Here is a 13,439-nt window from a genome sequence, read left to right on the forward strand (position 1 = left end):
AAGCCATATGCATCAAGATCATCATCAATGTTTTCATCTAGTTCATCATCAATATCACCATCGACGTTGTGGACCTCATCATCATCAAATGTATTGGATGCTTCATTTCTTGAATCAGTCATGGGTTCATCAAATTCATTGCCATTATCATCAACTTCATGAATTTGTATTTCATCTTCGTTTTCTATCCCAACATCAATATTTGAATCACCTATTCAAAACAATGAACAAATGAAGACAAATTTATGAGTTTATAATTTTTTTTTACGTCAAATGAGGTTTTGCTTTTAAAATATATATATATATATATATTTACACAAAGTTTTCTAAACTCACATGCTTCTTGTAGAGTCCTTGTAATGAATTCTCCATCATCCCAAGATTCATCTCTTTCGTCACCATTGGAGGCTCTTTTACAAGCTGCACTATCAAGAACATTCAACCATCTTCCATTGGGTGGAAGAGTAGGACTTTCTCTTTCTGTTATCCATTCACCATTAGATGGGATATCATCAAAACACAAATTGGTAGCTTTAGAAGCAACCTCCCTCCTAGCTTGCCTTTCCTTTAGCTTTAAATTATACATAACAAAAACCAAATCATTCATCCTCGTCTAGTGCAAACAATTTCTTCTCTTTTTATGCACCTATACAAATGGTCAAATACACAATACTATTAGTCTATTATAATTTTTTAGTGACAAGTTTGTAATTCAAAAGTTTCATATTTTTAAATATTATGTAGATTTTAATGCAAAGAGATTTGGAAAGTTAGTACCATCTCAATTGCACTCCAATTTCTCTCATAGCCAGATGAACTACATGTTAAGCTTAATATTCGGATTGCAAACCTTTTCAACTCAAGACACTCATCACTGTAAGATTCCCACCAATAAGCTAGAGATCTTGTCATTTTTGCCTGTTCAATGCCAAAGAGAACAACAACATTCCTAAATTTATCAAGTTGCATATCTATTTTGACTCTTTCTTTAGGGTCATGCACCATTCTTTGCATGCATTTGTATAGGCCAATCTTAACCTCCGAATCTACCTTAAAATTTGGGCTATAATGATAGTGGGGATTCAAAAAGTAGGCTGCAGCATGTAATGGCCAATGGAGTTGAAGCTCCCATCTCTCATCAATGATGCCGCAAATTGGTTGATAACTACAACAAATGTTAAAACGAGAACAACTAAAATAAGAGACCTAACATTTTAAAAGTACTCTTGTTGCATATTAATTATTAAACCAATTTTAACAAGAGATACTTGAGTTACCTCCTTTGAACGTTATTGAAGTTCAATTGTATTTTTTCTTTTGCACGATCCATTTGCTCATAAATAAGCCCCATTACCGGTGTTGCATCTGAATCTACCATCCTCAATACCTTGATTAGTGGTAATGCAGCTCGCAGACAAGTAGCGACATGTGGCCAAAAACCTTGAGTGTCCAACACAATCCTTTGAATTTTCTTCCCTTTTTTTGAAGCTTCAAACCCTGACTAGAGGTCCACTTATTTGAGAAAAAACATAGAAATCAAAGATCCTTTATGTTCAACAAGGCAAGATAAAGTCAAGTATGCAGTGGCAAAGCATGCAAAGCATGTCACAGCTGGTCTAAGGAGATCCCTTCCTTTAGTAAACTCCTTTAACCAAGTAATCAGCATGGTCCTAAAGTATATATATGTTGTAATGCTTCTACCCTTTGCAATAGTCACACGATGTACTTGAAGCTTCTTCTGAGTCTTCCAAGATCAAGTCAATGCAATGTGTTGCACAAGGTGTTTGAAACAAAATTTTCCGTTTCTCCATTAGCATCTCACTGGCTAATTTGTAGTTTGAAGTATTATCTGTCACTATTTAGACAACATTCTCTTCTCCAACCTTTTCTACATCCTCATCTAGCATTTCAAAGACCTTTTCAGCAGTTTTCAGAAGTGTCGATTGATGACTAGAAGACCGTTCCCTTAGGGCTATTCACCAAAAAGTTACAAATGGAACATCATTTTCTTAGTGCAACCCATTCTCCTCTGCTCTAACTTATACTCTTCAATCAAAAACGTAACCCTCATTACTTCATTTTTGAGAAATTCCACCCTAATTTCATGATAGGAAGGTGGTCTAAGTCTGGGATCATATTTCCCAACCATATCAAGCATTACCAAAAATTCTGGATTCTTCACACACTTGAGTGAAATGCCACTAGTATAGAAAAATCTAGCAATTTGCTGACAAATTTTATCCCGATCTCCTTTCTTGAAAATTTGATTTAGCGTTGCTTGATTGCTGGATTTGGAGAAAAAACCATCCATTATTCCATTTACTTTTACCTCTTTTTGTTACTGGTTGCACCTCTTCACAAGAGTCATCTTCTAAACTATGAATGGATTTTTTTCTCCTTTGAGATTCCTGGGATTGGGCTTGCAAAATGTCATGGAATTTTCTCCTCTCATCCTCTGGAACTTTGCCGCAAGGTTCAACATTTTTCCTAGTTCCGGCAAGATGGTGTTTTTGCCTATATATACCACCATATCGATTAACTCCACAATACCAACTTTTCACCTTCTTTGTATCATTATTCACTTCAATAACATGCTCCCATCCAACATCAGACCTATTACCAGCACTATATTTCTTTTGACACTTCCCTGATCCACCAGCACCACTAGACATGATAGTGATAGGTGCTTACACAGCTTAGGTGTAGTATTAGTAAGCACTAAGCAGTAATCAGAAGAGAACACAATATTGTAAATCTGTATTCTGTAAGCACTAAGCAGTAAGTACAGCTGCAACCTGCAAGTCTGCAACACTAGCCTTAGTCTCTTGGAAGTTAGAACTTAGAAGTTTGAACAACCCAAGTTGTCAAGTTCACAAAAAAATAACCAAATCAATCACCAATCAAAAATAGAAAATTTCAATGAAGTTAAATGACTAAAAGAGATTGCTGATTCTTTCTTGAAGAACTCAGCAAAAAAACAGAGGAAGAAGGAGAAAAACAGAGCTCAGTAGTTGTAGCTGGCTGTAGCTCACTGCTGAGTGTTGATTCTGCTGAATGAATTTCTTTTCAAGGCTCAAGCATACCTAGAAATTGGTTGAAGACAGAAGAGTGCTGACTCTGCTGGCTGCTGAGGCGTTCGATAGAGAGAAGAGGACTGAAGAAAGGAGTCGAACACCAAAGAACAATCAGAACTGAGTGCTGCCAGAAGAGTCGACTGTGGAGAGTGCTGAACTGCAGATTGAACATGAACATGACTGTTACAGGAGTAGTCGACTAGATTAGAGGTGAGTCAGAGAGAGACGATAGTGTTCGAACTTCGAAGGCTTTGCTGAATTGCTGGTTGCTGCCGATTGATCGAACACCAAAGCTGCCGAACAACTTGAACAGAGCAGCTGGGAGCTATTTTGCCCTAGATTGCAAGATTTTGGGCTTAATGCTAAAACTTTGGGCCCTTTGGTACAATAAAAACACATATTGGGCCTTACTGTTAATTTTGGTCTGAATACCCTTTCCATCTGGTTTGCTTTCATTATATAGAAGAGATTTACATAGTTGTTGCCCGATTTTCAGCACATTTTCAGTGCTTAAATGCTGCCAGATTTACAGCCTAATTTTCAGCGCCTCAATGCTGCTACATTTTCAGCATTATTTACAGCCTAAGTTTCTGCTATATACAATCTAAATATAAACTAAAATATTTCAACTAAATTATTTACAGCCTAATTATCCTAAATTATCGCCGTAACATACCCCCTCAAATTGATGCTGGTAGATCAAGAAGCATCAATTTGTCAACCAAGAACTCATGCCGGTGCTGAGAAAGAGCTTCAGTGAATATGTCTGCAGTTGACATTCGGAGGAAATGTGAGGAAGAGTAATCACTCATTTGTCAAAAGATTCACGTATGGAATGGCAATCGACTTCAATATGTTCCGTACGCTCATGGAAGACATGATTAGCGGCGATCTGAATAGCATTGGTATCATCTTACAGAGGAAAGCTCCAAAGGAGAGGGAGTGGAAGCTTTAGGGTAGAGAGATGAACCTTCGCAAAACACAACTATATGGGGAAGAGTGTATTCTATTGTTTTCTAAAATTGTGCAAGGGGGTGCTAATGATATTAAACACAATTTAAACTAGATGAAAGAATTGATAAATAGGGGTCTTTGTCCCTTCCCTAGTCCCTGAGCCTAATTTTGATGTGGTGGACTTTGTTGGTACTCATTTGGTAAAAGGGGTGAGTGGAATGAAGTTGAGAAAAACCAAGTTCACCCAATAACCCACGAAGCCATGTAATCTCAGAGCATCCGGAAGACATAGCACAATACTCAGACTCAGTGGAGGACTTGGAAACTCTATCTTGCTTCTTACTCTTCCAAGAAATGAGTGCATTGCCAAAGAACATGCACCAGCCAGTAACAGAGTGACGAGTATCCGCACATTCGGCCCAATCAGCATCACTATACCCCACCAACTGTAAGGAAGATTCCTTAAGAAGAACAATCTGCGTGTAAAGGTGCCCTTCAGATATCGGATAATGCGGCGGACAGCGGCTAAATGAAAATGTCAGGGAACCTGCATAAATTGACTGACTTGCTGTACAACAAACGAAATATCAGGACGAGTAATCGTTAAGTAGTTCAAACTCCCAACAAGCTGCTGATACAAGGATGGATCTGATAGAAGCTCGCCTTCCTCCTAACGAAGCTTAAGATTCCAAGGAAATAAGAACAGAGTTACCTGATTGGAGAATCACTTCCTGCGTGTATTTGTGCTGGTGTAACAGCATACTAGTCGGAGTAAGCTGCACCTCAAGGCCAAGAAAGTACTGCAGGTGAGCAAGATCTTTCATGTGAAAAGAGGCCTTGAGATGCTGTTGTAATTGCTTAATTAACTCAAGTATCAGAGCCCCTCTTCTGATTCCATCGTTTTGGTCTTTATCATTGGGTGCGATTCTCATCACTCTTTAAAACAAAAATTCTCGGTTTCAGCAAGTTCTTTCTTGCTTTTCGTGGGCGTCGATCTTCTCTGTGGTGTCAACTTTGGTAGTTTTGAGTTTTGTTGGGGGCTGCCGGAATTTTTTTTTTAGTTGTGCACGCTGTCCTTGGTTGCGGGCTACTCATCTCGGTGCTTTTTCTCATGGTGGCTGGACATCTTTGTAGCTGTCGGCAATTTTTGTGGTGGTCAGCAGCTTCGACTCCTCCTGGTGTGATCGACGAAGGTGCTGTGTTTCTTCCTCTGCTGTGTTGTTTTTCACACAGGGCAGGTATTTCGAGTTAGGCTTCTGCGTTTGATCTGGGCCTTCTGCTTTTGATTTGGTTTTTTTTTTTTTTTAATTTAAATTTCTGCTGGGCTTTTGTAATCTAGTTGTGTCTGTGGACCTCTTATTATTTGGATTTGGACCTAATTTGAGTTAGGCTTTCCGTTTATTTGGTTGAATGCTTGGGCTTATATTTTTAGTTCCTTTCATCATGTCTATTGAAAAGACTATTGTTCGATTTACTAGAAAGAATTTCCCTACGTGGGAATTCCAATTTAAAATATTCTTGAAAGGGAACGAATTATCAAATCATATTGATAGTTCTACTCAAGTTCCCATTGATGAAAAGGAATTTGCACAATGGGAGGTCAAGGATGCTAAGGTGATCTCTTGGTTGTTGGGGACGATTGAGTCTCACCTTGTGACCAATCTTTGTTGTTTTACTACGAATCAGGCTATGTGGGATTTATCTCTACCGTATTTATCACCAAGATCACATTGCTTGGAAGTTCCAATTGGAGTTGGAAATTAGTAATTACAATCAAGGTAATTTACTTATTGAACAATTTTATTCTAGTTTTTATTAATCTTTGGAGCGAGTATTCTGCTATTGTTCATGCTAAGGTTCCCCCTACGGCACTTGCTGCTCTTCAAGTAGTTCATGCTGAGAGTCAACGCGATCAGTTTTTGATGAAACTTTGACTTGAATTTGAGCATGTTCGAGCTAATTTATTGAACCGTAATCCGGTTCCTTCTTTGGATATTTTTTTGGGAGATTTATTGTGTGAAGAACAGCGGTTATCCACTCAGATGGGTATGACTTCTAAGAAGGTATTTTCTAAGGCTATGAATGTAGCATATGCAGCACAAGGGAGAGGGAGGAACATGTTTCAGTGTTTCAATTGCAAGAAGTTTGGTCATATTGCTCGTAACTGTCCTAAGAAAGTTTGTAACAATTGCTAGAAATAAGGCAATATTATCAAAGACTGTCGAGTGCGGCCTCAAAATCGCCAATCCCAAGCTTTTCAGGCTGCTGTTCATTCTTCTTCTTCTTCTTCTGCGCCACCCACTGTAAGCTCTGATTCGTTTGTTCTCACACCAACAATGGTCCACCAGATGATTGTGTCTGCTTTTACGGCCCTAGGCGCAAGGTACGACTACTAACTCAACTTCTTGGATTGTTGATTTAAGCGCTTCTAATCATATGACTGGTAATATGACGGGTCTCCATGGTGTTCGTAAGTATAGAGACACGCAAAATAGTCAGATTGATGATGGCAGTACTCTTCCAATTACTGCTATTGGTAATTTGGGCTCTTCATCTTGCGATGTTTTTGTCTCTCCTGGATTGTCTACCAATTTGATTCCTGTTGGACAATTGGTAGATAATAACTATGGTGTTCATTTTTCTCATGGTGGTTGTCTTGTGCAGGATTAGGTGTTGGGGATGGTGATCACGAAGCTGCCTAAGTTGGTAATCTAACATGGTATCTGAGCTAGTTACCAGGAGGTTTTGGGTTCTAGTCATGTTGCCCACATTTGTTGTGTGGTATTTAAAAAATTGTTGTATTTCCTATAATGGGAGATATTATTGTGTCTTTATCTCTCCATGTGTTGCCGGGCTACACGTGCGGGGGAGTATTAAAGTTTGATATACATTGTTGGCCCACAACCTAACAGCTCAAGCTTTTAGGTAAAGTGGTTGTTTAACACTTACAACTCAAGCCCAAAGAGGGAAAAGGCCCAATCCAAGCAACACTGTAGGATCATAATGATTCTACTTACGATTTAGATCCTACGATTCCACTGATTCATATACGATTTTGCCACGATTCTAATGCAATGTGATTTTCCTTGGGAGTTGGATCATAGGGGTGAATTTGAGTTGTAGAATCGTACACTCAAGTCACGATTTTAACAACCTTGAGAACAATCCAAACCATACACCTAAGTATACCCCTCAACAACAAGACAGGCTTTTAGACGAGCCACAAAACCATCATAGTTGACTTTCACTGTGTATACCCAGCGACAACCAACCACAAACTTGTCAGGGGGACGAGATACCAAGTCCCAAGTGCCATTGTCTTATAAAGCATTCATCTCTTCAACCATAGCATTCCTTCACCCAGAGTGGACTAAGGCTTCCCAAACAAGCTTAGGAGGGTAGTAGATTATAGAGAAGTAACAAAACAATAGTAGGAGGGTGATAAGAAGTCATAACACACATAATTGGAAATGGGATGTTGGGAACGTGTGCGTTTACCTTTCAGAACAGTAATGGGAGGATCAACATGTGATACCCCGTGAAAGAAAGGCTTAAAAAGGATTAGATGTTACTACCCATATCAACTAGGTGCACCTTTCTTTTCGGGAGTCTTCCCATAAGAACTCCACGATTAAGCGTGCTTGGCTTGGAGTAATCTTGGGATGAGTGACCTTCTGAGAAGTTTTCTCAGGAAATGTGTGAGTGAAGACAAAACACACTGAGAAAGACACGTGTTGGTATGTGGGGCTAATCATTAGTTTGATAAGGCCCACCCTTCTATTGTCTGGTCCAGGTGGGGGAGGAGAGACACAGTGCTCCCTGACAGACCCAGGTTGGGGTGTTACAAAATGGTATTAGAGTAATTACCCAGCCGGAAGTGTGATGAAATTCTCATCGCTTGGGTTTGGAAATGTGGGTTTGCAATGAGGATGTTGCGTTCTGTAAGTGGGGGAGAATGTGATACCCCGTGGAAGAAAGACTTAAAAAGGATTAGATGTTACTACCCATATCAATAAGGTGCACTTTTTTTTTTTGGGAGCCTTCCCATAAGAACTTTACGGTTAAGCATACTTGACTTGGAGTAATCTTGGGATGGGTGACCTTCTGAGAAGTTTTATCAGAAAGTGTGTGAGTTAGAACAAAACACACTGAAAAGGACACGTGTTAGTTTGTGGGGCCAGTCATTAGTCAAATAAGGCCCACCCCTTGTTGTCTGGTCCAGGTGGAGGAGGAGAGACGCAGTGCTCCTTGGCAGACCCAAGTTGGGGCGTTACACAACATCATAGGAATATGATCATTAGACAAGAAAACCAAAGGATTGGTAGTAGAAGTTAAAGGGGACTCTCTTCCTTGGAGCTGCTGTCGTGAATACACCTGCAAATTAGGATGTTCGAGATGATGAAAAAGACTCAAACTACATGGAGACTTAGATGGTTGGTTGGACAATAACAACAAAGTAGAATCTGGAAGATTAGGTAGAGAAAGAGACTCATTGTGTTCAGAAGCACTCAGGAACTGGGTGTAGTAAGGTGTATACTTGAAGAAGGTAACATCTGCAGTGATGCAACACATGACTATAACAACGATATTCCTTTTGAGTACATGAGTGGCCCAGAATGACACATTTTATAGCACAAGGATCCAACTTATCCACCCTAGGAGTTAGTTAATGAACAATAGACACACACCTGAATATACGAGGAGGGAGAGAAATAAAGGTGAATTAGTGAAGAGAATGGAGTATGGAATTTTATCACTAAGAACAAAGAATGACATCTTGTTGATAAGATAGCAAACAGTAAGTACAACATCACTCCAAGACACTTTAGGTACATGCATTTGATAAAGTAAGGTGCGAGTGATTTAAAGGATATGTCTATTTTTCCTCTGCAACCCTATTTTATTGAGGAGTGTGGGCACATGATGATTGATGGATAATACCAAACTGAGTCATATAAGTAGCAAATTTTGAACTGAAATACTCTTTAACATTATCACTTTGAAGTGTATTCAAACTGGAAAACCAAATTGAGTCTTTATTTTTTTTTTAAAAGGCACATAATATATGAAATAACTCGGAATGATCTATTATTAAATATAATCATCCACAAAGGTTACAAAGCATCGGAAACCCAACTTGAACACAACTCTACTAGGACCTCGAACATCATAATGGACTAACATGAATGGGTTTGTAGCCCGTTTATTGACTTGGGAAGTGAAAGGGATATGATGATGCTTTCTTAATTGACAAGACTCACAATCAAGACTAGACACATAACTCAAATTAGGAACAAGATGTCTTAAATTGTCTAGTAAAAGATGACCAAGACAACGATGAATTTGAAGAGGTGGAGCAGCAGCAGTGCAGGCGGTAGAAGGAGATAGCGGCTCAAAGTAATAAAGTCCTTTAGCTTCGTGCTCTCTACCAGTCGTCTTCCTCGTCTTCAAATTCTGAATAATCATAGAATTAGGAAATAATGTTATTGAACAATTCATGGATTTAGCAATCTTGCTAACGGGCATAAGATTGAAAGGAAACTTGGGAGTATAAAAAACCAAAGGAAGAGAAATCAAAGAAGTGGGATTTACAGTTCCAATTCCCTCGACTGCAGTGGTGGATCCATTAGCAAGAGTAACACAAGGTAGATTTGCAAGATATTGAAAAGTAGAGAAAAAATAAGGTGTACTTGTGAACGATCAGTGGCAATAGAGTCTATAACCCAATGACTAGGATGAGAAGTACTGATGACGGGCATACTGTGGGATTACTTGTTTGGGCAAGAGATGCAATGGGAAGAAAAGCTTGTTGTGACACTTCATACTGCTGGAACTTGGAATACCCTTTCTCTTGCGTGGATACAATACGATGCCCCCACTTGGCCCCAAAGGTGCGTATGGAGTCGGTGGTGGCTGCATTGGCTGTTCCCAAAGGTGTGAATTTGGTGGTGGTTGCATTGGCAACACATGAGGGTCTACCATGGAGATCCCAACACTGCACTAGTATGATCACTCCGTCCTCAATGAGTCTTGTTGCGATGAGTGCCTCTACCTAATCCATATCTACCACTGCAACCACTCAAACCGCCTCAATAAGTTTTGCGGTTGTTTCGTAGAGAACTAGAATCACCTTGTGTAGCAAAGGCTATCCTCTCAGAGCCAGATGCAAGAGCAAGAGAATGTGTGATCAAGGAAGCACGAAGGACATGAGAATAAACATTGGCAAATGATGGTAATTCAATACTACCAAGTGTCTGGGACCAAATTGCCTAAAAATCGGTCTTAAGCCTGCTAGAACCTGAAGGATTGTCATATGCTCCCTCTGCTTCTACATCTCACGAACTCGGCAATTGTTGGTTGCACAATGTTAAGCTCCTCATGAATACTCTTCATATCTTCAAAATAATTTGCAATGCTCCTATCTCCTTGGTGTAACTGAAAGTACTCCTGGGATAAATCATACATATGTGTAATGATACTAGAGTATAGAAGCTTGGCATAATCCCAAATCTCCTTGCACGTATCTAGATGCATACACATGCATGCAATTTATGGCTCCATTGAATTCCACAAGAGGGAAACAATCGAGGAATCTTTTTGAATCCACACTTCTTTTCTCTTCTCATCAGAAGGATCAGATTGGAGCAAGTGGTCAGATTTTCCTAATCCTGCTAAATAAATCCAAACGACTTTAGACCATTGAACATAATTCTTTCCATCCAATTTTTGAGTCATTATCTATGGCAGCAATCTAGGAAACATATTTTGGGATTCATATACTCCATCCCAACACTCACAAACTTGTAGCAACACCAATGTCAAACAAGAAGAACAATCAGAACTAATTGGGACAATCACAAACTATGTGAAGCACCGACACGACCATGGACAAAGTGAATGACTCACCTACTAATATAACACTGCCACAGGCTCACAACCTAACTTACGAATACTGCCACTACTCCAAGAAACTCACAAAGAAGCCTTTACAAACACCGAACAGAAATTAACGGGTTACCGCGAGTGCATGGTAAAAAAAATTTGGATTTTTGAGCAAAAAACATGCCCAACAGCTTGATAATATTGTCTAGAGAAGGAATCGAAACATGGCAGAGGAAAAAAAAGGGAAAACGGTGGTAGGCTTTGGAGGGTTTTCCGGCATGGGGCCTTTTCTGACAATGGGGTTTTATGGGGGTAGGCTTTGGAGGTTTTTTTTTTTGGCTATATGGTTGGTTTTGTGAAATAATGAAGGGTAGAGGTGGGTCTGAGAAGGGAAGTGATGGGAATTTGTTTTTCGGTGATGACCGAATATAATAGGGTTTAGGTTGGATCACGCTCTAATACCATGTTGAGATTTTGATTAAAATTAATGATCTAACTTGGAGATAGGTCTCTCCCACTATTCATAATACAAATCAAATACATTCTAATGACAATAATACACTTACTAACTCTCATTAATTAACATACTAGCACACTTAATAATAATAATACTAAAAGACATAAATAACCTTTTAACAATTAGTAAAGCATATTTAGTCTTTTGTGCTGCCATTTTTTTTTTTTGCCTTTTGCATTATGCTTCTTTTTTAGTGGCTGATGTTTCTTTGTTGAGTCGCATGTACTGTTTAATGTGAAGTTTGATTAAGCATCTATTCTGAATTTGTTTCTTAAATTTAATTATTTTATTCCACTCTGGGATATGAATATTTGTATTATGAATTTAAATTTCAGAACATTTAGAATGTTATGGACATCCTTGCCAGAATTCTTGTTCAATGGGATGCTGTTGCGTGGATTCCTTGACATTCCCATCATATTAAAAATATGTATTTTGCATATAAATCTAACTCTATCTTTGAAGAGACTTTGGATTTAGATTTGTATTGGATTTGGATAATATGTAATATAAAATTATTTTGAAATTTGCCCAAATTCACCCTCCAAATTTAAGGTCCGAAATCCATCCTCCCAAACACAGTGTAAGCGTAAATCAATACCACTTAATTAGCATCATCATAATGTAAGGAAATACATATTGAAAATATGTATTTTAACGGTAACATTTTAAGAATTTTGATGGCAAACTCAAACAACAGAGGAATAAGATGAGCTTAGGTAGAGAGAGAGTCAACAGTGGGAAAGAAACTAAAATACATGAAAAAAATGACATTAAATGGGCAACAAAAAGTAAAAAATGCAATGAAGGAAAAAATAAAACTCAAGCAATGAGTGAGAGAGAGAGAGAGAGAGAGAGAGAGAGAGAGAGAGAGAGAGAGAGAGAGAGACTTAAAGGGATTAAAAACTAAGAAATTGGTTAGATGGTATAGAAGAAAAATTATTGCCCAAATTGGAGTTGGCCTCTGGTAAAATTGTTGTGTTGGTGCCTGCTAGTGGAAAAATTGTTTTAATATGGTCCACACTGGTTTTTTGTAGAAGTGGCCTAGCCCATTTTATCATGCCTGTTTAGATTTTTACAACATTGTAGGCCATAATTGATGCAAACTCCTTACAACATTGGTGTATTTCATGATCTATTTTTTATCTGTTTCTTTAATCTTTAAAAGAGTTACTATTAATCACAAAAAAACCATTACAATTTTTTAATTTAGTGCTGTGACAGTACAGGGTGTTAAGACTTTTTCACATTCAATTGATCTAACCATTTCCAGAATGCTGCCTTGCCTGTGGAAAATCAATTGTGTGATTGTTCTTGAAGAAATTGTGTCATTTGAGGAAAAACAATTGTGTGATCGTCAAAAAAATCATGTGATAGTTAAGTGTATTTTGGATGTCTATAATTCAATTCTCTAATAGGGAAACATACTAAGTTATGAACCTGACGCAATAATCAAAAGAAAATTAGACAAATTATGATACTAAAACAATGAAAATATGTTATTAAGATGATTTCTTTGATACATAAGCTCATGATATGAGAAAGAGATGTTAGTTGTTCTCTGCTCGAAATGCAGAAAGCCTTGAGCATTGACCTTTATTTGAAAACCTGTCTTCATCTCGATCTGCTGCAATGCTTTTTTGCTGCAAAATCAACTCCACCTAAAATTCATATGCTTTTTCCCAATAATTGCATTAATTAGGATTGTTATACAATTGAAGGCAAACAAATAAAATAATAAATAAGGGAAAAAACAAATAAGGTCATTGATGTGATCTATTCTTTATATATTAAAGCAAAGGGAAAACTATAATAGAAGTGATATTTGAATTTGTGGATGTAAAACTACAATGAAAATGATATTCGAGTTTGATTTACGAATGCAAATTTAGAGAGATATCCCCAAATAGATCCCAAATAAATTTTCGGAAGAAACCCCAAGGGAATTTTTAGGTTCTGTTTGGAGGAAGGATTTTGTTTGAGAAAAGGAATGAAAGGAAAAGAAAAAATGA

The 13,439-nt window shown here is 38.1% G+C and overlaps 1 protein-coding gene across 3 annotated transcripts in view; it reads left to right on the forward strand.

Annotated features, from left to right (window-relative positions):
* LOC131163845 (U-box domain-containing protein 24-like) overlaps positions 1–13,439 on the forward strand; it is a 39,138-nt gene that overhangs the window by 12,370 nt on the left and 13,329 nt on the right. The gene's annotated exons all lie outside the window — the stretch shown is intronic.

The sequence above is a fragment of the Malania oleifera genome, chromosome 9 (genome assembly GCF_029873635.1).
Source record: "Malania oleifera isolate guangnan ecotype guangnan chromosome 9, ASM2987363v1, whole genome shotgun sequence".
NCBI lineage: Eukaryota > Viridiplantae > Streptophyta > Magnoliopsida > Santalales > Ximeniaceae > Malania > Malania oleifera.